This window comes from Rhinoderma darwinii, chromosome 1 (genome assembly GCF_050947455.1).
Source record: "Rhinoderma darwinii isolate aRhiDar2 chromosome 1, aRhiDar2.hap1, whole genome shotgun sequence".
Taxonomy (NCBI): domain Eukaryota; kingdom Metazoa; phylum Chordata; class Amphibia; order Anura; family Rhinodermatidae; genus Rhinoderma; species Rhinoderma darwinii.
In genome coordinates, this window is record NC_134687.1 from 623111138 (window position 1) to 623135967 (window position 24830).

Genomic DNA, 24830 nt, shown 5'->3' on the forward strand with positions numbered 1-24830 from the left:
GCTTCTTGATACTACACCACACAGGAGAACTGACAGATCCTCTATACTACACCACACAGGATAACTGACAGATCCGCTATTCTACACCACACAGGACAGCTGACAGATCCTCTATACTACACCACACAGGAGAGCTGACATATCCTCTATACTACACCACACAGGAGAGCTGACAGATCCTCTATTGTAAACCACACAGGAGAGCTGACAGCTCCTCTATACTACATCACACAGGAGAGCTGACAGATCCTCTATACTACATCACATAGGAGAGCTGACAGATCCTCTATACTACACCACACAGGAGAGCTGAGAGCTCCTCCATACTACACCATACAGGAGAACTGACAGATCCTTTATACTACACCACACAGGAGAGCTGACAGATCCTCTTTACTACACCACACTGGAGAGCTGATAGATCCTATTTACTACACCACACAGGAGAGCTGACAGAAACCCTATACTACACCACACAGGAGAGTTGACATATTCTCTATACTACACCACACAGGAGAGCTGACAAATCCTCTATACTACACCACACAGAGGAAATTACAGATCCCATCTATAATACACCATACAGGAGAACTGACAGATTCTCTATACTACACCACACAGGAGAGCTGACAGATCCTCTATACTACACCATACGGGAGAGCTGACATATCCTCTATCCTGCATCACACAGGAGAACTGATAGATCTTCTATACTATACCACACAGGAGAGCTGACAAATCCTCTATGCTACACAACACAGGAGAGATGACAGATCTTCTTTACTAGACCACACAGGAGAGCTGACAGATCCTCTTTACTACACCCACCGCACAGGAGAGGTGAGAGCTCCTCCGTGCTACACCACACAGGAGAATTGACAGATCCTCTATACTTCAGCACACAGAAGAGCTGACAGCTTCTCTATACTAAAAAAAAAAACATAGATAGGGAGGAATCCTCCAGCTCACCTGACACTATGGAGCGTGTCGTAGATAGCGCCCGGATCCTCGTGTCGGCACACGATAGAGAAATACAGGAGAGAAGCAAGATGGGTCCAGCGCTGTGGTTAGTAAAATGGAAGCAAGTTCCAAGTTTAATGGTCCTGGTTAAAAGAAGTCCAAGTGTTGGAGTCCTGGTGTGAGAAAGTGGGGGGGATAATATCCTCAGAGCCTACGCGTTTCGGACGGCTTCGGCGTCCTTAGACTTGGCTGTAATATATTTTGAATTGAGCGCGCTGTCAGATATATGTACTAGATCCGGTTGGACAGCTGGGTCTTGATTGCATTCCAAGGTTTGTCAGACCTTTGGAGCGCAAGCCGGAAGGAGTAGTGGCTGACTATGGGTGCAGTAATTGACCTTAGTATCAGGTATGTGTTCAATCAATTGGAGATTGATCCCGAGTGTCATCATATGTAGAATAAAGAGTTATTTGATGTTTGACTTATTGGATAGCGAAAGGGACTTATGCTGCGGTAGAGTACCTGTAATTAAATCAGTTGCTAAGTAACCGTTTGTGTTTTAGGTCTCGTAATAATGTGTGACGCACGCCTGTGATTGGAGGATCAAGGTCACATGTTCAGCGCTTCGGGAGGATCGTTCGTGGACTCTGTATTTGTAAGTTGGTATTACACTATCCAGTATTATTATATAAGCTTTTCAGAGTATTCCCGCAGAGATTGAAAGTATGTAACTGCGTGTATTATTAAGCTAATTGTCATGCATAAATTATAAATTGTATATGTATGGTTGCGTATGATGTGGAACTAATTTGTCATACATCGGGAGTATGTGCAAAGATGGCATTGGTGCTGAATAATAAGTTTAGATAAGGTGGAGTACTTAAAGTTATATCCGTTGCTGGGTGACTGTTAGCGTTTCAGGTCTCGTAGCCATGTAATACGCATGTCAACAACTAGAGGATCAGGGTCCCGTAGTTAGCATCTCGGGTGGATCGCTCACAGGCTCCGCGTTTAGGGAAAATAAGTACTAAACTATCCTATGTTGTTATATGGAGTTAGTAAACTGTTAGTGCGGAAATTGTAAATATAAAACTGGGTATGTTATAAAGCTGGTTGTGATTCACCGGGAATATGAACCAGAGTGGCGTTAGTTATGATTGGACGTATAGGACGTTATTTAGGTATGTAAGAGTAATCGCCACTCATGAAGGATAAGTACTCCACTAGCACTGGTTATAGGTGATAGACAAGGCGCTCAACTTGGGACGAGGATAGGAGGATCGGTTGGGAAAAGGTGCAAAGACAACAACTAAAACACAATGTGAGTGATAAAACGAGGGCTGGGTGTGAAGGAAGATGTACATGACAAAAAGCACATGTTATGCATGTACAAACGGGGAGTACATAGATTGCTGGGGAGAAGCTGCGTATAAAGCACTATAAATGACTAATCAAGAGTCATAGGAAGGAAGCTCATGATGTATAAAGTATAACAGAATACGGTATATTCCGTTAATATTGGAACATCAGCTCTTTTCTTAAATTAAGGCCGTCTGGAAATCTTGTTTTTAATCTGTAAATCCAATAGGCCTCTCGTAAATGGGTTTTATGTTTAATGTCACCTCCTCTTTTGGAAGGGTGAATCTTCTCTATAGCATAACAGCGTAGGGTTTTTGTAGTTCTGTTGTGATGAAGTATGAAATGTTTAGACACATTTGAAATGTTGAGGATATTGGCATTTCTTACATAACTGAGGTGTTCCAAAATTCTCGTTTTAAGTTTTCGGTTGGTGCAACCTACGTATTTCAGCTGACATTCTGTACACTCAATTATATAGATGACAGATTCAGTATTACAGTTGATGTAATTTTGAATGGTGAATGTGTCTGAATGTGTGGAATTACTGAAGATTTTGGTTGGATAGGCATAAGAGCAGACCTTGCAAGGGTGCTGACCACACTTGTAAAAACCCTTGGTTTCCAACGATGTTGTTTGTGTGTTTTCATTTGATGTGAAGAACGATGGGGACAAGATATTGCCCAAGGAAGGAGCCTTTCTTGCCACAATTCTACATCCTCCAGCCAGAATGGAACGTATACTGTCGTCTTCCATAAGGATGGGTAAGTAGTTGGTGACTAAGTTCTTAATTTGGGTGAACTGGTTACTTTGTTGCAGAACCAGTGTGGGCTGGTTGCCGGCAGATTTATTCATTGGACTAATCTTGATGTTGATGTTTAAGAAAAGAGCTGATGTTCCAATATTAACGGAATATACCGTATTCTGTTATACTTTATACATCATGAGCTTCCTTCCTATGACTCTTGATTAGTCATTTATAGTGCTTTATACGCAGCTTCTCCCCAGCAATCTATGTACTCCCCGTTTGTACATGCATAACATGTGCTTTTTGTCATGTACATCTTCCTTCACACCCAGCCCTCGTTTTATCACTCACATTGTGTTTTAGTTGTTGTCTTTGCACCTTTTCCCAACCGATCCTCCTATCCTCGTCCCAAGTTGAGCGCCTTGTCTATCACCTATAACCAGTGCTAGTGGAGTACTTATCCTTCATGAGTGGCGATTACTCTTACATACCTAAATAACGTCCTATACGTCCAATCATAACTAACGCCACTCTGGTTCATATTCCCGGTGAATCACAACCAGCTTTATAACATACCCAGTTTTATATTTACAATTTCCGCACTAACAGTTTACTAACTCCATATAACAACATAGGATAGTTTAGTACTTATTTTCCCTAAACGCGGAGCCTGTGAGCGATCCACCCGAGATGCTAACTACGGGACCCTGATCCTCTAGTTGTTGACGTGCCTATTACATGGCTACGAGACCTGAAACGCTAACAGTCACCCAGCAACGGATATAACTTTAAGTACTCCACCTTATCTAAACTTATTATTCAGCACCAATGCCATCTTTGCACATACTCCCGATGTATGACAAATTAGTTCCACATCATACGCAACCATACATATACAATTTATAATTTATGCATGACAATTAGCTTAATAATACACGCAGTTACATACTTTCAATCTCTGCGGGAATACTCTGAAAAGCTTATATAATAATACTGGATAGTGTAATACCAACTTACCCCAAATACAGAGTCCACGAACGATCCTCCCGAAGCGCTGAACATGTGACCTTGAGCCTCCAATCACAGGCGTGCGTCACACATTATTACGAGACCTAAAACACAAACGGTTACTTAGCAACTGATTTAATTACAGGTACTCTACCGCAGCATAAGTCCCTTTCGCTATCCAATAAGTCAAACATCAAATAACTCTTTATTCTACATATGATGACACTCGGGATCAATCTCCAATTGATTGAACACATACCTGATACTAAGGTCAATTACTGCACCCATAGTCAGCCACTACTCCTTCCGGCTTGCGCTCCAAAGGTCTGACAAACCTTGGAACGCAATCAAGACCCAGCTGTCCAACCGGATCTAGTACATATATCTGAGAGCGCGCTCAATTCAAAATATATTACAGCTAAGTCTAAGGACGCCGAAGCCGTCCGAAACGCGTAGGCTCTGAGGATATTATCCCCCCCACTTTCTCACACCAGGACTCCAACACTTGGACTTCTTTTAACCAGGACCATTAAACTGGAACTTGCTTCCATTTTACTAACCACAGCGCTGGACCCATCTTGCTGAGCTTCTCTATACTACACCCGACAGGAGAGTTGACATATACACTATACTACACCACACGGGAGATCTGACAGATCCCTTATACTACACCACTCAGGAGAGCTGACTGGACCTCTATACTACACCACAGAGGAGAACTGACAGATCCTCTATACTACACCACACAAGAGAGCTGACATATCCTCTATACTACACCACACAGGGGAGCTCACAGATCCTCTATACTACACCACACAGGAGAGCTAACATATCCTCTATACTTCACCACACAGGAGAACTGACAGCTCCTCTATACTACACCACACAGGAGAGCTGACAGATCCTCTATACTACACTCCACAGGAGAGCTGACAGCTTCACTATACTACTCCATACAGGAGAGCTGACAGATTCACTATACTACACCACACAGGAGAGCTGACAGATCCTCTATACTACACCACACAGGAGAGCTGACAGATCCTCTATACTACGCCACACAGGAGAGATGACAGGTCGTCTATACTACGCCACACAGGAGAGATGACAGCTTCTTGAAACTACACCACACAGGAGAACTGACAGATCCTCTGCACTACACCACACAGGAGAGCTGACAGATCCTCTATTCTAAGCCACACAGGAGAGCTGACAGATCCTCTATATTACACCACACAGGAGAGCTGACAGCTTTACTATACTACACCACACAGAAGAGCTGACAGATTCTCTATTCTACACCAAACAAGAGAATGGACAGATCCTCTATACTACACCACACAGGAGATCTGACAGCTTCACTATACTACACCACAAAGGAGAGCTCACAGATCCTCTATACTACACCACACAGGAGAGCTGACAGCTTCACTATACTACACCACACTGGAGAGTGGACTGATCCTCTATAGTACACCACACAGAGGAAATGACAGATCCCATCTATAATACACCATACAGGAGAACTGACAGATCCTCTATACTACACCACACAGGAGAACTGATAGATCTTCTATACTATACCACACCGGAGAGCTGACAAATCCTCTATGCTACACAACACAGGAGAGATGACAGATCTTCTTTAATAGACCACAAAGGAGAGTTGACAGATCCTCTTTACTACACCCACCCCACAGGAGAGGTGAGAGCTCCTCCATGCTACACCACACAGGAGAACTGACAGTTCCTCTATACTACACCACACAGAAGAGCTGACAGCTTCTCTATACTACACCCGACAGGAGAGTTGACATATACTCTATACTACACTACACGGGAGATCTGACAGATCCCCTATACTACACCACACAGGAGAGCTGACTGGATCTCTATACTACACCACAAAGGAGAACTGACAGATCCTCTATACTACACCACACAAGAGAGCTGAACATATCCTCTATACTTCACCACACAGGAGAACGGACAGCTCCTCTATACTACACCACACAGGAGAGCTGACAGATCCTCTATTCTACACTACACAGGAGCTGACAGCTTCACTATACTACACCACACAGGAGAGCGGACAGCTTCACTATACTACACCACACAGGAGAGCTGACAGATCCTCAATACTACACCACACAGGAGAGCTGACAGGTCCTCTATACCAGGGGCGTAGCTAAAGGCTCATGGGCCCCGATGCAAAAGTTCTTATTGCCCCCCCCCCTACAAACTCCTCATGGCTTTTAGCTGCATCGCTGGGTCTCCTAAGTGACACAACAATGCAGCACTAGCAGCCGGGGGCGTCACTAAGGCTGGGTTCACACACCCTATTTACGGACGTAATTCGGGCGTTTTAGCACTAAATTACGTCCGAAAATGTGTCTCAAAAGCGTTGGCAAACATCTGCCCATTCGATGTTCTGTGCCGACGGTCATTTTTTTTACGTGCAGCTGTCAAAAGGCGGCGCGTAAAAAAGACGCCCGCGTCAAAGAAGTGCCTGTCACTTCTTCAGACGTAAATGGAGCCGTTTTCCATGGACTCCATGGAAAAACAGCTCCAAGTACGTCCGTAATGGACGCAGCGAAAGACGCCTGCACATGCCTTTATGGCTGAAATTACAGCCGTAACGGACGCTGCCGTGTGAACATACCCTCAGGGCTTAAAATGTCAGGGGAAATAGCCCCAATACATATGTGTCCGCCCAAAAAAAATGTGTGTATAGGAGACATCATAGCATATCTATAGCACTACGACCCTATAAACTATGGATAGGATTAGATACAGTGGCTCAGCAGACGGTATCACACATGATAGGATTAGATACAATGACTCAGCAGACAGTATCACACATGATAGGATTAGATACAGTGGTTCAGCAGACAGTACCACACATGACAGGATTAGATACAGTGGCTCAGAAGGCAGTATCACACATGATAGGATTAGAAACAGTGGCTTAGCAGACAGTATCACACATGATAGGATTAGATACAGTGGCTGAGCAGACAGTATCACACATGATCGGATTAGATACAGTGGCTCGGAAGGCAGTATCACACATGATAGGATTAGATACAGCGGCTCAGCAGACAGTATCACACATGATAGGATTAGAGATAGGGCCCAGCAGACAGTATCACACATGATAGGATTAGATACAGCGGCTCAGCAGACAGTATCACACATGATAGGATTAGATACAGTGGCTCAGCAGACAGTATCACACATGATTGGATTAGATATAGGGCCCAGCAGACAGTATCACATATGATCGGATTAGATACACTACTCAGCTCGCTGACATTGCGGCTCCAGCGCTGGACCCAGGAAAGGTAATAATAATAATTTTGCTTCTTTATGTGTTACTGATTATTTTTGTGTGTTTGTGTTTTTTTTACAGGTTCGGTTGTTGGACTTCGGATACGAGGACTTCAATGACGGAGTTTTTTTTATTCTCAATAAAATGGTTAATGAGGGTTGTGTTTTTTTATTTCAATAAAATATTTTTTCTATGTGCTTGTATCTTTTTAAACTTTATCATCACCGCCTTAGTAATGGCCGCTGGCTGATTGACAACCTCCATTACTAAGGCGGGGCTTAATGTTAGCCGGTACAGAGGCTAACACTAACCCACATTATTACCCCGGTACCAACCGCCACCAGGGGTACTGGGAAGAGCCGGGTACGAACCAGTAACCCGACCATCTGTAGTGATGGGCAGGCATCGGGGCGGCCACAGGCTGGTAGTATTAGGCTGGGGAAGGCCAAAAACAGTGGCCCTTCCCATCCTGGTAATGCTGCCTGCTGCAGCTGTGTTGTATCTGGCTGGTTATGAAAATTTGGGGGGACCCCACATCGTTCTTTCCAATTATTTTTTTTTTTTTTTTTTTTAAATGACGTGGGGTCCCCTCATTTTTCATAACCAGCCAGATACAATAAAGCAGCAGCAGCCTAGCATTACCAGGGTGGGAAGGGCCACTGTATCTGGCCTTTCCCCTCCTGATAATACCAGCCTGCGGCCACCCCAGTGTCCGACCATCACTACAGATGGTCAGGTACTGGATCCTACCCGGCTCTTCCCAGCACCCCTGGTGGCGGTGGGTACTGGGGTAATAAAGGGGGTTAGTGTTAGCCTCTGCACCAGCTAACACTAAGCCCCGCCTTAGCAATGGATGCTGTCAATCAGCCGGCGGCCATTACTAAGGCGGTAGTAATATAGTTTCAAAAAAACACGAAGACATAGAAAAAATATTTTATTGAAATAAAAAAAATACCCACACAACCATTAACCATTTTATTGATAATAAAAAAAAAAGTCGTCATCGAAGTAGTCCTGGAATCCGACGTAGTCCAACGACCGAACCTGTAAGAAAACACGCAAGAAAAACGATTAGTAACACATGTGTTAGGCTTAGATACAGGGCCCATGTGTGATACTGTCTGTGGGACCCTGTATCTAAGCCTACCACAAGGTAGGCTTAGATACAGGGTCCAGCAGACAGTAATCTTATACAGTATAAACCTACAGTGTGGTAGGCTTATATACAGGGCCCAGCAGACAGGATCACACATGGGCCATGTATCTAAGCCTACCATGTGATTGGCTTAGATACAGGGCCCAGCAGACAGGATCACACAATCTGTGATCCTGCCTCATGGGTCCCCTAAGCCTGCTACATCGTAGGCTTAGGGGTTGTGCAGTCCCTAAACATTGATGGCCTATCCACAAGATAGGCCATCAATAGCTGATGTGTCTCCCGGGACCCGCAAATCAGCTGTTTTGAAGGGGCCGCAGCACTCGTACGAGAGCTGCTTCCCCTTCATTTCACTACTCGCTCACACTGTGAATCGCCGACACCGATTCACAGTGTGACCGGAATGAAGTGACCGGCTCTCGTACGAGTGCTGCGGCCCCTTCAAAACAGCTGATTGGCAGGTCCCGGGAGTCGGACCCCGCCAGTCAGGGCTAATCTTACCTTCCTCTTCAGCCGCGGCGGTAGTTCTGTCGTCTCGATGCTGTGCGCGGCGCATAGCGCTGTGACGTCATGCGCTGCGCACAGCGCTTGACGTCAGGACCTCCGGTGCGATCCGGAACCAGGAAGGTAAGTGCAGTCTGTTACTATAGTAACAGGGGCCCGCGACCCGAGTTACTATAGTAACTTTTTATTGATGTGGTGTGGGGGGCCATGGGCTTCGGGGCCCGGTCGCAATTGCGACCACTGCGCCCCCTATAGCTACTCCAGTGCTCTATACTACGCCACACAGGAGAGAGGATAGGTCCTCTATACTATGCCACACAGGAGAGATGACAACTTCTTGATACTACACCACACAGGAGAACTGACAGATCCTCTATACTACACCACACAGGAGAGCTGACAGATCCGCCATACTACACCACACAGGGGAACTGACAGCTCCTCTGCACTACACCACACAGGAGAGCTGACAGATCCTCTATTCTAAGCCACACAGGAGAGCTGACAGATCCTCTATATTACACCACACAGGAGAGCTGACAGCTTCACTATACTACACCACACAGAAGAGCTGACAGATTCTCTATACTACACCAAACAAGAGAATGGACAGATCCTCTATACTACACCACACAGGGGAGCTGACAGATCCTCTATACTACACCACACAGGATAACTGACAGATCCTCAATTGTAAACCACACAGGAGAGCTGACAGCTCCTCTATACTACACCACACAGGAGAACTGACAGCTCCTCTACACTACATCATACAGGAGAGCTGACAGATCCTCTATACTACATCACATAGGAGAGCTAACAGATCCTCTATACTACACCACACAGGAGAGCTGAGAGCTCCTCTATACTACACCATACGGGAGAACTGACAGATCCTTTATACTACACCGCACAGGAGAGCTGACAGATCCTCTTTACTACACCACACTGGAGAGCTGATAGATCCTATTTACTACTTTACACAGGAGAGCTGACAGAAACCCTATACTACACCACACAGGAGAGCTGACAGATCCCTGTACTACATCACACAGGAGAGCTGACATATCCTCTATACTAAAAACCACACAGGAGAGCTGACATATTCTCTATACTAAAAACCACACAGGACAGCTGACATATTCTCTATTGTAAACCACACAAGAGAGCTGACAGATTCTCTATAATATACCACACAGGATAACTGACATATCATCTATACTACATCACACAAGAAAACTGACAGATCCTCTATACTACAACACACAGGAGAACTGACAGCTCCTCTATACTACCCCACACAGGAGAGCTGACAGATCCTCTATACCACACCACACAGGAGAGCTGACAGCTTCACTATACTACACCACACAGGAGAGCTTACAGATCCTCTATACTACACCACACAGGATAACTGCCAGATCATCTATACTACATCATACAGGAGAGCTGACAGCTCCTCTATACTACATCATACAGGAGAGCTGACAGATCCGCTATACTACACCACACAGGAGAGCTGACAGATCCTCTATACTACACCACACAGGAGAGCTGACATATCCTCTATACTACATCACACAGAAGAGCTGAAAGCTCCTCTATACTACACCACACAGGAGAACTGACAGCGACTCTACACTACATCACACAGGAGAGCTGACAGATCCTCTATACTACACCACACAGGAGAGCTGACAGATCCTCTATACTACACCACACAGGAGAACTGACAGCCCCTCTATACTACACCACACGGGAACTGACAGCTCCTCTATACTACACCACACAGGGAAACTGACAGCTCCTCTATACTACACCACACAGGGGAACTGACAGCTCCTCTATACTACACCACACAGGAAAGCTGACAGCTCCTCTATACTACACCACACAGGAGAGCTGACATATTGTAAAGGATCTGCCAGGCACAGCTTCGGGGTTAACTCCCATAATTAATCAGTCAGCACCTGAATCTACATCCCTGAGACTGACTCCAGCTTCCACCACTCAGGCTGGCAGGCTTAGGAGTGGGAGAGCCTATCGCAACCTGGCCAGACTCAGCTAGCTCCCGCCCTCGGTCTATTTAAGCCTGCCCTTCCTGTCCCTCGGTGCTTGTGATTCTTTTCGTGTGGTTTCCTGGCCCAGCTACAGCTCCTTCTATTTTGATCCTGCTCCATACAGACCCTGGCTTACTGACTACTCTTCTGCTCTTCGTTTGGTACCTCGCACACTCCTGGCTTGACTCGGCTCGTTCACCACTCTGGTTGCTCACGGTGTTGCCGTGGGCAACTGCCCCTTTTCCTTGCTTGTATTCCCTTGTATGTTTGTCATGCACTTACTGAGCGCAGGGACCGCCGCCCAGTTGTACCCCATCGCCTAGGGCGGGTCGTTTCAAGTAGGCAGGGACAGAGTGGCGGGTAGACTAGGGCTCAGTTGTCCGTTTCCCTACCCCCCGTCATTACATAATCACAAGCCCATACCTAGTCTACCCTGGTCCCTGACACCACTATGGACCCCCGTGAGACCCTGGCTCAGCAAATGCAGGGTCTCTCCCTACAGGTCCAGGACCTGGCTCAGAGGGTCAACCAGCCTGATGTTACCTTGGTAGTTCCCCGACCGGTTCTCAGGGGACCGGAGGGCTTTTCTCTCCTTTCGGGAGAGTTGTAGGCTTTACTTTCATTCCTCAGGTTCTGAGAGCAAGCGGGTGGGTATATTTATGTCCCAGCTCCAGGAAGGGCCCCAAGAGTGGGCCTTCTCCTTGGCTCCTTACGCCCCTGAACTTTTCTCCAAAGGGACGGTGCTGGTTCAGCCCAACCAAATGGAGCCATTTATCGTGGAAGTTGACGCATCTGAGGTGGGAGTGGGGGCTGTCTTGTCCCAGGGTACCAGGTCCCTCACCCATCTCCGCCCCTGTGCCTACTTCTCCAGGAAGTTTTCGCCAACTGAGAGTAACTATGATATTGGCAACCGCGAACTCTTAGCCTTTAAATGGGCATTTGAAGAGTGGCGCCACTTCCTGGAGGGGGCTAGGCACCAGGTAACGGTCCTTACCGACCACAAGAATCTGGTTTTCCTAGAATCTGCCCGGAGGCTAAACCCGAGACAAGCTCGATGGGCGTTATTTTTTACCAGATTCAATTTTTTGGTTACCTATAGGGCTGGGTCTAAAAATATTAAGGCTGATGCACTGTCGCGTAGCTTCATGGCCAGCCCTCCTTCGGAGGAAGATCCTGCTTGTATTTTTCCTCCAGGTATAATCATTTCCTCGAACGATTCTGATTTAGTCTCTGAAATTGCTGCTGATCAAGGTTCAGCTCCCGGGAACCTTCCTGAGAACAAGCTGTTTGTTCCCCTGCAATTCCGGCTAAGGGTACTTAGGGAAAATCATGACTCCGCACTATCTGGTCATCCAGGCATCCTGGGTACCAAACACCTCATTACTAGAAACTATTGGTGGCCTGGGTTGCCTAAAGACGTTAAGGCCTACGTCGCCGCTTGTGAGGTTTGTGCTAGGTCCAAGACTCCCAGGTCCCGACCAGCGGGCTTACTGCGTTCGTTGCCCATTCCCCAGAGACCTTGGACACATATCTCCATGGATTTTATCACCGATTTGCCTCCATCCCAAGGCAAGTCGGTGGTGTGGGTGGTAGTAGACCGCTTCAGTAAGATGTGCCACTTTGTGCCCCTCAAGAAACTACCCAACGCCAAGACGTTGGCTACCTTGTTTGTCAAACACATCCTGCGTCTCCATGGGGTCCCTGTCAATATTGTTTCGGACAGAGGGGTACAATTTGTTTCATTGTTTTGGAGAGCCTTCTGTATGAAGTTGGAGATTGATCTGTCCTTCTCCTCTGCCTTCCATCCTGAAACCAATGGCCAAACTGAGAGGACTAATCAATCTCTAGAACAATATTTAAGGTGTTTTGTCTCTGACTGTCAATATGATTGGGTCTCATTCATTCCCCTCGCCGAATTTTCCCTTAATAACAGGGTCAGTAACTCGTCAGGGGTCTCCCCCTTTTTCTGTAATTTTGGGTTTAATCCACGGTTCCCCTCCGTTTCACCTGGTAGTTCCAACAATCCTGAGGTAGAGGTCGTTCATCGGGAACTGTGCACAGTCTGGGCCCAGGTTCAGAAGAACCTAGAGGCGTCCCAGAGCGTACAAAAAACTCAGGCTGATAGAAAACGTTCTGCTAACCCCGTTTATGGTCGGGGATCTGGTGTGGTTGTCGTCTAGGAACTTGCGTCTCAAGGTTCCGTCCAAGAAGTTCGCTCCCCGGTTTATTGGGCCGTTTAAGGTCATTGAGGTCCTCAATCCTGTCTCCTTCCGGCTGGAGTTACCCCCGTCTTTTCGTATACACGACGTGTTTCATGCCTCTCTCCTTAAACGCTGCTCCCCGTCCTTGGCTCCCTCGAGGAGACCTCCTGTTCCCATCCTCACCCCTGAGGGGGTGGAATTCGAGGTGGCCAAGATTGTGGACAGCAAGATGGTCCAAGGCTCCCTCCAGTACCTGGTCCATTGGAGAGGATACGGGCCCGAGGAGAGGACTTGGGTACCCGCCCGGGATGTTCACGCTGGGGTATTGGTCAGGAGGTTCCACCTGCGTTTCCCCAGTAAGCCAGGTCCACTTAGAAAGAGTCCGGTGGCCCCTCATAAAAGGGGGGGTACTGTAAAGGATCTGCCAGGCACAGCTTCGGGGTTAACTCCCATAATTAATCAGTCAGCACCTGAATCTACATCCCTGAGACTGACTCCAGCTTCCACCACTCAGGCTGGCAGGCTTAGGAGTGGGAGAGCCTATCGCAACCTGGCCAGACTTAGCTAGCTCCCGCCCTCGGTCTATTTAAGCCTGCCCTTCCTGTCCCTCGGTGCTTGTGATTCTTTTCGTGTGGTTTCCTGGCCCAGCTACAGCTCCTTCTATTTTGATCCTGCTCCATACAGACCCTGGCTTACTGACTACTCTTCTGCTCTTTGTTTGGTACCTCGCACACTCCTGGCTTGACTCGGCTCGTTCACTACTCTGGTTGCTCACGGTGTTGCCGTGGGCAACTGCCCCTTTCCCTTGCTTGTATTCCCTTGTATGTTTGTCGTGTTTGTCGTGCACTTACTGAGCGCAGGGACCGCCGCCCAGTTGTACCTCGTCGCCTAGGGCAGGTCGTTGCAAGTAGGCAGGGACAGAGTGGCGGGTAGACTAGGGCTCACTTGTCCGTTTCCCTACCCCCCGTCATTACACATATACCCTATACTACACCACACAGGAGAACTGACAGCTCCTCTATACTACACCACACAGGAGATCTGACAGATCCGCTATTCTACACCACACAGGAGAGCCGACAGATCCTCTATACTACACCACACAGGATAACTAACATCTCCTCTACACTACATCACACAGGAGAGCTCACATCTCCTCTATGCTACATCACACAGGAAAGCTGATAGATCTCCTATACTACACCACACAGCAGAGCTTACAGCTCCTCTATACTTCACCACCCTGGTTTTCTAATGAAAAGCCATTTAAAAAAAATAAAAACTCTTAAAATTCCAGCAGCTATGATTCACCGCCTCTTCCTGTTAATCCGCCCACTCTCTAGTAGCTGCTGGGATTTCTGGATGCAGCAGAGGATCATGACGGAAAACTATGTGGAGACAACTTTGGGAGAAAGTTTTCACACTGCTCTGAGCTAATGTCACTTCTGTTTTGATTTTCGGCTTTGCACTGTCGACCATCTTTTTCTCCTTTCACGTGATCTGTAATTCAGTCGGAGGTTTTGGAACCTGCTGAGGAATTCTTGTTCCGACAAAGAATCAGTGAGTAGAACTGTTCTCACCCAAGAAAATAATGTTTCTGAGGAGATGGAATATAATTTTATAGACTCTGTGTGTATTCCTTCATCTCCATTTGCAGGGCTAGAAACTTGCAGGTATCAGCCACGGCCTAGTTTCCAAATGTTTCTACACTATAGTGAGAGTAGATGCCAAACCAAAGCTATGTATGATTAAATAATCCTAATAGTCATCACCATCTGTCTCATATTTACTCATATTTGGTCTCTCCGTTGGGCAAACTATGATACATGTCTATTTGGGAGAGGGACTTACACACATCCTTTACTGTAAGGGAATGGCAGGATATGGCAGAACGTACTGCGAAAATTTCTATCAACGCTTCGTTGGTTGAAGCTAATTATAAAGTACTTTTACGGTAGTACCTAGTTCCCTCCAGACTGGCCAAGATGTTCCCTGCTTCCTCGCCGTTGTGTTTCCGACACTGTGGATGTGTGGGAGATCCTCTACATGTGTGGTGAGGTTGCCCTAAGGTTCGCCGATTTTGGCGGAGAATCTTTAATATGTTATATTCTATAACCCACATTGTTTTACCTCTGTCTCCGACACAGGCGTTACTTAATGAGACCGTCCCTGGCTTGTCCAAAGCCTCTCATAAATTTGTATCCTTTCTTTTTCTGGCAGCTAAAATTGCTATAGCTACTTCTTGGAAGAGCCCTGCGATTCCTCTTCATTTGGTTAATACTAAGTTGAATTGGATTATGGTGAATGATCGATTACACTGTATGGTGTCAGATGAGGAGGAACTCTTCCTTTAAGTATGGCAACCCTGGCTCCGATAACTAGGGATGATCTCTTAGGTATATTTGGCCTCTAGGATACTCGACCCTCATTCGTCTACCTTTCCCTTTTCTTCCCTTTCGTTCTTTCCCTTTTATATTCCCTCCCCCTATTTTATTTCTTGACCTGTAGCAATATATCTGACTGTTACAATTCGATTTGTACTGTTTATCGCATGTTTGTTTTTTTTAAAACCTTCAATAAAAATTCTTGAAACACAAACCAAAGCTATGCTAGTCCAAGGAAGATAGTAACAATGCAACATCCTAAAAGTAACAGACTGACTTGCATAAATGCAGATGCAGCACAACTAAAGTGGTCACATGTACAGAGCTGAGTTTGTCATTCTATGATATTATGATGTTATGAGTGTTTTTAGATGGAACTGATTTCCAGCCTGTGGCTCTCCAACTGTTGTGAATCTACTACTCCCAGCATGCCCTGACAGCTGTGGCTGTCAGGGTATGCTGGGAGTTGTAGTTTCACAACATCTGCTGAGACACCGGTTGAAGACCACTATTTGAAAATGTTAATTTTTCAGAGCTTTTTTTTTTCTGGTGTGTTCCTTATACTGGAAAACTGTGTTAGCCGTCCCTATACCTGCCTGTGACATTGTGGTTTATAACCCGGGGGCACCTTGATGAGTATGTATTCCAGTAATGACAGCACTTGGCCTGGGTAAGGTGAGGGGTTGTTGTATAACAATAAGGATGATAAATATCAATGTATAACTGGTATGTGAACATGGAATGGGGGTATACGGGACACATGTTTTAGAGGCATTGCACTTGTAGTTAAACTGAACATCTGAAGTGGTTAAAGTTTCTCATAGGACGACGCACATTAAAAAGTGGTTGTGTTTGTTTCTACAGTATAACCGTGTCCATGTTTCAGTGAGATCTGTATATACACTATATAGCTACAGCTAAAAAGTAATGACTAATCATACAAGGCCTATTCTTTAAGGGGTAGTCCCTTCTTGAACATTTATGGCATATCAACGAGATATGCCAAAGATGCCTGGTAGGTGCGGGTCCCACCTCTGCCACCCACATCGTCGATTGGCTGCACTTGTTATTAGATACTATGGTGGCTCTATATCTATCTATCTATCTATCTATCTATCATCTCATATCTATATATATATATATATATATATATATATATATATATATATCTATCCAGAGCCGGCCTTAGGGTAGATGGTGCCCCGTGCAAAATTATATTTTGGTGCCCCACGCCATCATAAAAAAATGCCCCATAAAAATGTAAAATGCCCTATATAGTGCCCCCACACAGTATAATAATAATATTTAATAATATAATATATTATATCGCACAGTATTATGCCCCCTAAGTGCCACACACATTTTATTGCCCCCTGTAGTGTCCCTACACAGTATAATGTCCGCTTAGTGGCCTCCACACAGTATAATGAACCCCACGGCCCCCCTTGTAGAAAGTGCCCCCTGTAGATTGTGCCATACAGCCTCCCTGTAGACAGTGCTATAATCCCCCACCACCTCCTTGTAGACAGTGCCATACAGCCCCCACCTACCCCTTGTAGACAGTGCCATACAGCCCCCTACCTCCTTGTAGACACTGCAATACAGCCCCCACCTCCTTGTAGACAGTGACATACAGCCCCCTCCTCTCCTTTGTAGACAGCGCCCCCCAAACATAAAAAATATTGTACTCACCTACGCCCCATTCCCACGACGAATGGAGCTGTTCCACAAAGCCAATGACAGGATCCTTGCGTAAGCCGTCGTTATCCAGTGATGTCATCACGCCAACCTGCGCAGGGATCCTGTCCCTGTGCCTCAGAGGCTGCAGGTGCCTCTGTAGCCTAGTACAGAGTTTCCCAACCTTTTCGGACTTGAGGCACCCCTGGAAAAAAAAATTCCTATGGGCACCCCTGCCAAAAATTGTTTCGAGAAACAAAGAAAACGGCTAAAAATAAGAACTACACTCTAAGGGTATGTTCACACAGCATTTTTTGGAAGGCAGAAAAAATCTGTTTTTGAATTTTAATTGACAGCGTGATTTGACTAGGTTTTTTTTGCGTTTTTTTTTTTTTTACGCCGTTGAAGCTAATGCAAAAGACGCAGGCAAAAAAGCAACAAACGAACGCTGCAGGTATTTTCTGCCTCCTATTAATTTTAATTGGAGGTCAGAGGTGGAAACCACTTGAAGACCATCAGCCCCCCACTCACAGTAAAATGACGTCAGCCCCCCACTCAAAGAAAAATGATGATCAGCCCCTCCACTCACAGTAAAATAACTATCAGCCCCTCCACTCACAGTAAAATGACCATCAGCCCCCCACTCACAGTAAAATGACCATCAGCCCCCCCCCCCCGTTCACAGTAAAATGACCATCAGCCCCCAAATACAGTAAAATGATGCCCCCTGTAGGCAATGCCACTCACAGATGACCCCTGTAGATAGTGCCACACAGCTCCCTGTAGATAGTGCCACACAGCCCCCTTGTACGTAGTGCCACACAGCCCCCTTGTACGTAGTGCCACACAGCCCCCTGTAGGTCGTGCCACACAGGCCTTGTAGGTAGCACCACACAGCCCTTGTAGGTAGTACCACACAGCCCCCCTTGCTGTACAGCCCCCTTGTAGATAGTGCCACACAGCCCCCTTGTAGATAGCACCCCCCTTCCTGTAGATAGCGCCACTGTAGCTCCCTGAAGGAGCGGAATCCCCCTGTGGCTGGGGATTCTGCTCCTTGACGGAGTGCTTGATGTCTCTGTCCATTTATGGACAGTGACGTCAGTGGCTTTTCCTGGAGCTGAATCACTGGCCACGACGTCGGCAATGCTGTGGGCGGGGATTCTGCTTCAGAATGGACATATATGGACAGGGACATGAAGCACTCCCTCAAGGAGCAGAATCCCTACCGCCAGGTTTTGTTATTACAGACCACTTAGAAAAAGTGATTTAACCCCCAACAAAAACTTGGTGACGTAATAGTAAGTTAAGCGCCATTAAGGCACTTTGATGTAATATTACGTTAATGTGATAGTGCGGGCACTGCCACATAAGAATACCAGGGTAATGTAATTAAAGTGTAACATTAAAGTCCCTTTATGGAGCTAAAACAAAAAATGTAAAAAATAAAGTACTGTATTGTATTAAACAGTAATGACACAAAAAACAAATGTGCAGTAAGCTGATTTTTGCTCAGTCATAAACAACGTAAAAAAAACCAACATGGCGCCATTTTTACTTGTGCCCATAAAATAAATTCAATTCATAAAAATTAAACTCTAATGGTTTGTGTAGAACTGCAACTTGTCCTGCAAAAATAAACAAAAAAACACCCCATATTCTGCATTGATAAAAAAATATTTTTAAAAGTTATTAGTTCCAGAATGTTGACATAAAAAACAGAAAGACTTTTTGCAGTCCTAATGCTGGATTCACACACAGCGTTTACACGGGCTCTTGGTATTAAGAAAGTTTTGATTTGTGCTGTTTTTTGTAGCCTTTTTGGGTAAGTTGTTTTTAAAACTGCAACATGCTCTAGTTATGGTGGTTTTTTTTTTTGGCTGGGGGGTTGTACAAAATGCCACCCAAAACGCATCTATAAACGACATTCAAAACGCTTGAAACAGAGAAAAAGTGAGTGCAAGGAATGCCTAAAAGGGACAAAAGTGGCCTGGTCCTTAATAGGTTAAGGAAATAAGGAAGAATACTGTTCTATTTGTCTTCCTATTTTGTTCTTAGTGCCAGCAGCTGGTTTTTCTGATGAAATTTTTGTTTTCCCAGTGTTCACCAGACTGAACATGTTTTCCGTGATGTGGTTGAATAAAGGAAGCAAATTTAGGTATTCTAAATTGTAAGAACTAGAGAATGTGAGTTCCCACCCTACTTGTACATTCCATTCCATGGGGACTCCTCATGCAGCTACTATGGGCCCATGAGAAGAGGGGCAGCTCAGATAAACCATATTTCACCTTCCTATGGACTGTGGGGTGAACATGCATAGAAGGACGGACACAGACAACTTAAGACTCCTCTGCAAGGAAAAAGTGTGGGCCCTCTTCTGCCAGCATAATCGCAACCTACATCTTCTCATCTTTAAAATAAATGACTGGAAAAAAGAAAAAAATCCTGCGGTAAAGTATCAGGAACATGGCCAGATTGCCTTAATTTTAGTGATGGGTAACATCCCTATTGGTCTAGGACAGTGAAGTAGTTAATAATAATAATAATAACAACATTCTTTCTGGGCTAGTACAGTAAAGAAGTTAATATTAACATCCCTGGTGGGCTAGGAGAGTGAAAAAGAGAATAATAATCTCCCTGGTGGGCTAGGAAAGTAAATAAGTTAATAGTAACATCCCTGGTTGGCTAGGACAGTGAAAAAGAGAATAAAGATCTCCCTGGTGGGCTAGGAAAGTAAATAAGTTAATAATAACATCCCTGGTGGTCTAGGGCAGTGAAGCAGTTAATAATAGCATCCCTAGTGGTCTAGGACAGTGAAGAGATTAATAATAACATCCCTGGTGGCCTAGAACAGTAAATATGTTAATAATAACATCCCTGGTGGTCTAGGGCAGTGGAGCAGGTAATAATAGCATCCCTGGTAGTCTAGGGCAGTCGAGCAGTTAATAATAGCATCCCTGGTGATTTGGGGCAGTGGAGCAGTTAATAATAGCATCCTTGGTGGTTTAGGGCAGTGTAGCAGTTAATAGCAGCATACCTGGTGGTCTAGGGCAGTATAGCAGTTAATAATATCATCCCTAGTAGTCTATGGCAGTGAAGCAGCTAATAACAGCAGTAAAGAGATTACCTCCCTGTACTTGAGGCTGCAGGACTACTTCCTCTTGCTCCTCTATCTTTGGCTCTAGGTTTCTCAGATATACAGACACTTCATCATCAGCTATTAGCCAATCACAGGGCGGCTCAGACAATCATAGAGGCTCTGTAATTGTTTGACTGGGATAATGCAGTGTCTATGTAATTTATGATGGACCCCTGCGAATGGGGGAGCAGAATGTGGCCATAGTGGGTATCCTCTTCCCTTTGGGCCACTGTAAAGCCGAACAGGCTGTACAAGTTATATGTCCACCCCGGATAAACAGTATCAACTTCCCAACAAAAGCATTGTTAGCAAGCAAGCTAAATGAAAATAGCCGGGGGCCCATGTGGCTCTGCTTTTTTTTTTTTTACCAAGGATAGAAAAGGAGTGAGGGGGGGGGCTATGGGAGCCTTTTCCTAAGATGGTAGATGTGTAATGACATGGCCCAGCACAAGCAGGGGACCCCCATGACATAACATGAAAGTGTTAAGTGGAAAATCCCTTTAAACCTCGCCAAATCATACAAACCAGTCTTTATGCAATCACGAGCAGTTGAAAAATAATTTCCTCCTAAGGAAGTGCCGGCACTAAAATAAACCCAAAATCATACGCTTCATTGACTGCTGTGTATTTAGCCTTTTTTTACTTTACACAACCTATAATTTAGTTTTATGACTTGCATATTTATAGAGGTTTATGTATTTTCCTAGAGGATTAGCCGGGCATTATCGCATTCAACATATCAATGTATAAAACTTGCACTGCCTACGGCTACAGGGAAGGGCCGTAGTGCCGTATATCAGATCTTCTGCGCAAAATGAAAACCCATAAAAAAGTTCTAGACAGCAGAAAGAAACCACCATGTTTTGTCCCACAAAAAAAAGAATGATGATCCTGTACCTGAGTGGACCCCCTAGAGCGCTTGTTATGGCTGTTCCTCAGGCTACAGTTGCACCCATAATATGTTTCAAGTGCCAAAATTGTTGCATGGGTATAAGAGAAATTGGTGCTATATAGTTGGAGCATCTTCGCTTATACCTGAAATGTCCCACAAATGTCTCTGGGCAATTGCTCAGGGCACCTGTCTCTTATGGGATCCCCAAAAGAAAATTAAAACCACCCAGCATAATTTAGCAGTGTAGTGTATTATTTGAGGATTGCCTTGCAGCATTATGTGGACTGTTTTAGAGGTGATCTAAATAATACTCCCTATGTGTCTTTTATTCGAAGCTGAACAAGCCTAATTTTTCTAGCCTCTCATTGTAAAAGAGACCTTCCATCCCATTTATTCATCTTATTACCCACCTTTGAAACCATTTCCAGCTATACTTTATTCTTAAGGCAATGTGGAGTCCAAAATTGATTCCCATATTCGAGATGTGGTCTTTCAAGTATTTTATAGAGGGACAATGTTACATTTAAATCACAGGTTTTTATCTCTTTTTTTTTATACAAGCTAAAATCGTATTTGCTTTTGCAACTGCTGCTTGACATTGAGTATTGCTGCTTAGATTACATGTAAGTAGCATACGCATACCCAACTGTTCTACTTCTAGCTCCGGGGCAGGGTGATTGTTAGGGAAGAAAGTGACAGCAAAGAGGAAATGTTTGGGAGCCACATTCGTAGCACTAAGAAACACTTCTCTGTAGCCTGGTGTATACAGCAGTGATTAAATAGGTTCCATTCTTAAAAGTCTTATTTCTATTAGGAATGAAAAATGTCGTCAAAGCTACAAACTAAGAGGTCATTGGTATCTGGATATTGCCATCTGTTGTGGTATGTGGTGTAAATAGCGATTTATAAAGGAGCAATATAATATTTGGATCATAGGACTTTATCTTTGTTTTTATACACTCTAAAACAGTGGTTCCCAAACTTTCTGAGGCCAGGACCCACTTTTGGCCGAGACTTTTGTTTGGGACCCCCCTCTACCTATTTTGTCTGATGTATGTCAACATCATTCGTAGTTAGATGCCGATACTTTGCTCACTGCAACATCGAAAACAGCGACAATTGTGCGGGCAGAGGATGGGGAGTGCTCAAGTTATCCTGGTGCTGCCGACTATGGCTGCTGATGGTGGCCTGACCCATCCATTAGTGGCCAACAAAGGCGTAGCTAGGGGTTTAGAACAGAGGAGGTGAAACACATCTGAGTGGGCCCCAACTCAGTGGGCCTCCCACACAGTATAATGACCACACAGTTTAATGCCCTATAGCTGCCCCTACAAGATAATGCCCCTTTAACTGCCCCCACACAGGATAATGCTCCCATAGCTGCCCACATACAGTATAATGACCCCTTAGTGCCTCCCACAGTATAATGCTCCCATAGCTGCCCCCAAAGGATAATTCAACTATAGCTGCCCCGACACAGTATAATGCCCCTATAGCTGTACCCACACAGTATAAAGACCCCTTAGTGCCCCCACATAGTATATTGACCCAACAGCTGCTCCCACAGGATAGTGTCCCTATAGCTGCCCCCACACAGGATAATGCCCCTTTAACTGACCCACAAAGGTTAATGCTCCTATTGCTCCTCTTCCACAGTATAATGCCCCCATAGCTGTCCCGACACAGTATAATGCCCCCATAGCTGCCACCTCACAGTATAATCCCCCACAGCTGCCCCCACGCAGTATAATGCCCCCATAGCTGCCACCTCACAGTATAATGCCCCACAGCTGCCCTCACACAGTATAATGCCCCCATAGTTGCCTCCACACAGCCCCAATAGTGTCTAATAAAAATAACAAAAATACATACCCACCTATGCCCGTTCCCACGATGGGTGGAGATCCTTGGGCTCCGCCGGTCTGTGCAGTGTGTGGCTCAGTGCAGACAGTCGCGATGACGTCATTACATTGCGCCTGTTTGCTCCAAACCGCTCATGGCAAAGTGAATGCTGGAGCAAGGAGGAGTCAGCTCCTTGCTCCAGCATTGATTTCAACTGTATCTGCATCCTGAGGACGCAGATACAGTTGAAACTGGGACATCAGTCAGTGGTTCGCGACCCCCGGAGGTCCTAACACAACCCCCCAGGGGGTCACGACCCACAGTTTGTGAAACCATGCTCTAAAATCTGTTACTTGCTTTGGCAGCTGCTGCTTGAAATTACATGTAGCCAGCATATCTAATTCTTCTTCAAGCTCTGGGAAAGGGTTTTTCTTTTTCTTTTTTTGAGGGGGTGGCGGCCTGACAGCAAAGAAGTATTATTTGAGAGCCTTAGTAGTTCTAGACAACTCTGGTATAATCTGCCATCTCTATAGCCAATGCATTTTATACAGCAATGTCTTACTTTTATTAGGAATTAAACATGTAGTCAGAGTTCCCTGGTATCTGAATATTGTCATCTGTTGTGGTAAGTATGTGGTGTAAATATAAGAGGACTCCAAAATCTCACTAAGGGCTCATTCACACAATAACCTGAATCTCGCTCGTGTGACGGCCGTCAAAACGTCACACAGACCCATGTATTTTAATGGGGCCGTTCACACGACCGTTGTTTCAACGGAGCATGTGAACGACCCGTTGAAAAATAGGACATATCCTATTTTTCTGCGTGTCACGCATCCCTCCATAGACTGTAGTGAAAATGGCAGTTGTGTGAATGTAGCCTAAAATGGCCAAAAATTACATAAACAATTTATCTCACTTCTTTGGCTCAATCATGTTGTTTTCATCTTGCCGAGAATTGCGGGCAGTGTTGCAACATAGTAGGATTCAGCAGGAATCCCTTTGGGCCCTTCTTAATCATGCTTCGCCGTCATGTTATCAAAAACTTCATCTTACTGTAAGCCTAACCCAAATCTACTTTACATTCAACATTTTACAACCACCCTTGATCCTGAGGTTTTAGCATAGACAGTAAAAGTGCAATAATTCCGCTCCATACCACACTGGATATCTGGCTTTTTACATGTGGAGCACAAAGTGGATTCGGGGCGGGTCCTCAATTCTCCACCCCCTGAGACCGCGATTGTGACGCCACTGTGAATAATAGTGACCTAATCTGACCACAGACACATTAGCATACCTACCAACTTTCAAGCATCGCAAAGAGGACACCCCATATAGCATAATGCCCCCATAGCTGCCCCACATAGCTGCCCCCATACAGCATAATGCCCCCTTAGCTGCCCCATACATTATAATGCCCCATAGCTGCCCTTTATCAGTATAATGCACCATATTTACCCCATACAGCATAAAGCCCCCAGAGTTGCCCTATACAGTATAATGTCCCTATAGCTTCCTCATACAGTATAATGCCCCCATATCTGCCACATACAGTACAATGCCCCCTTAGCT

At 45.3% G+C, this 24830-nt stretch overlaps 1 protein-coding gene across 1 annotated transcript in view; it reads left to right on the forward strand.

Annotated features, from left to right (window-relative positions):
- Positions 1–14679: 14679 nt before the first annotated feature.
- The window catches only part of LOC142663481 (oncostatin-M-specific receptor subunit beta-like), an 87498-nt gene continuing 77347 nt past the window's right edge, over positions 14680–24830 (forward strand). The window contains exon 1 of the mRNA XM_075842154.1: positions 14680–14884. The gene's annotated coding sequence lies outside the window, so the exon portion shown is untranslated. The remainder of the gene's footprint in view (positions 14885–24830) is intronic.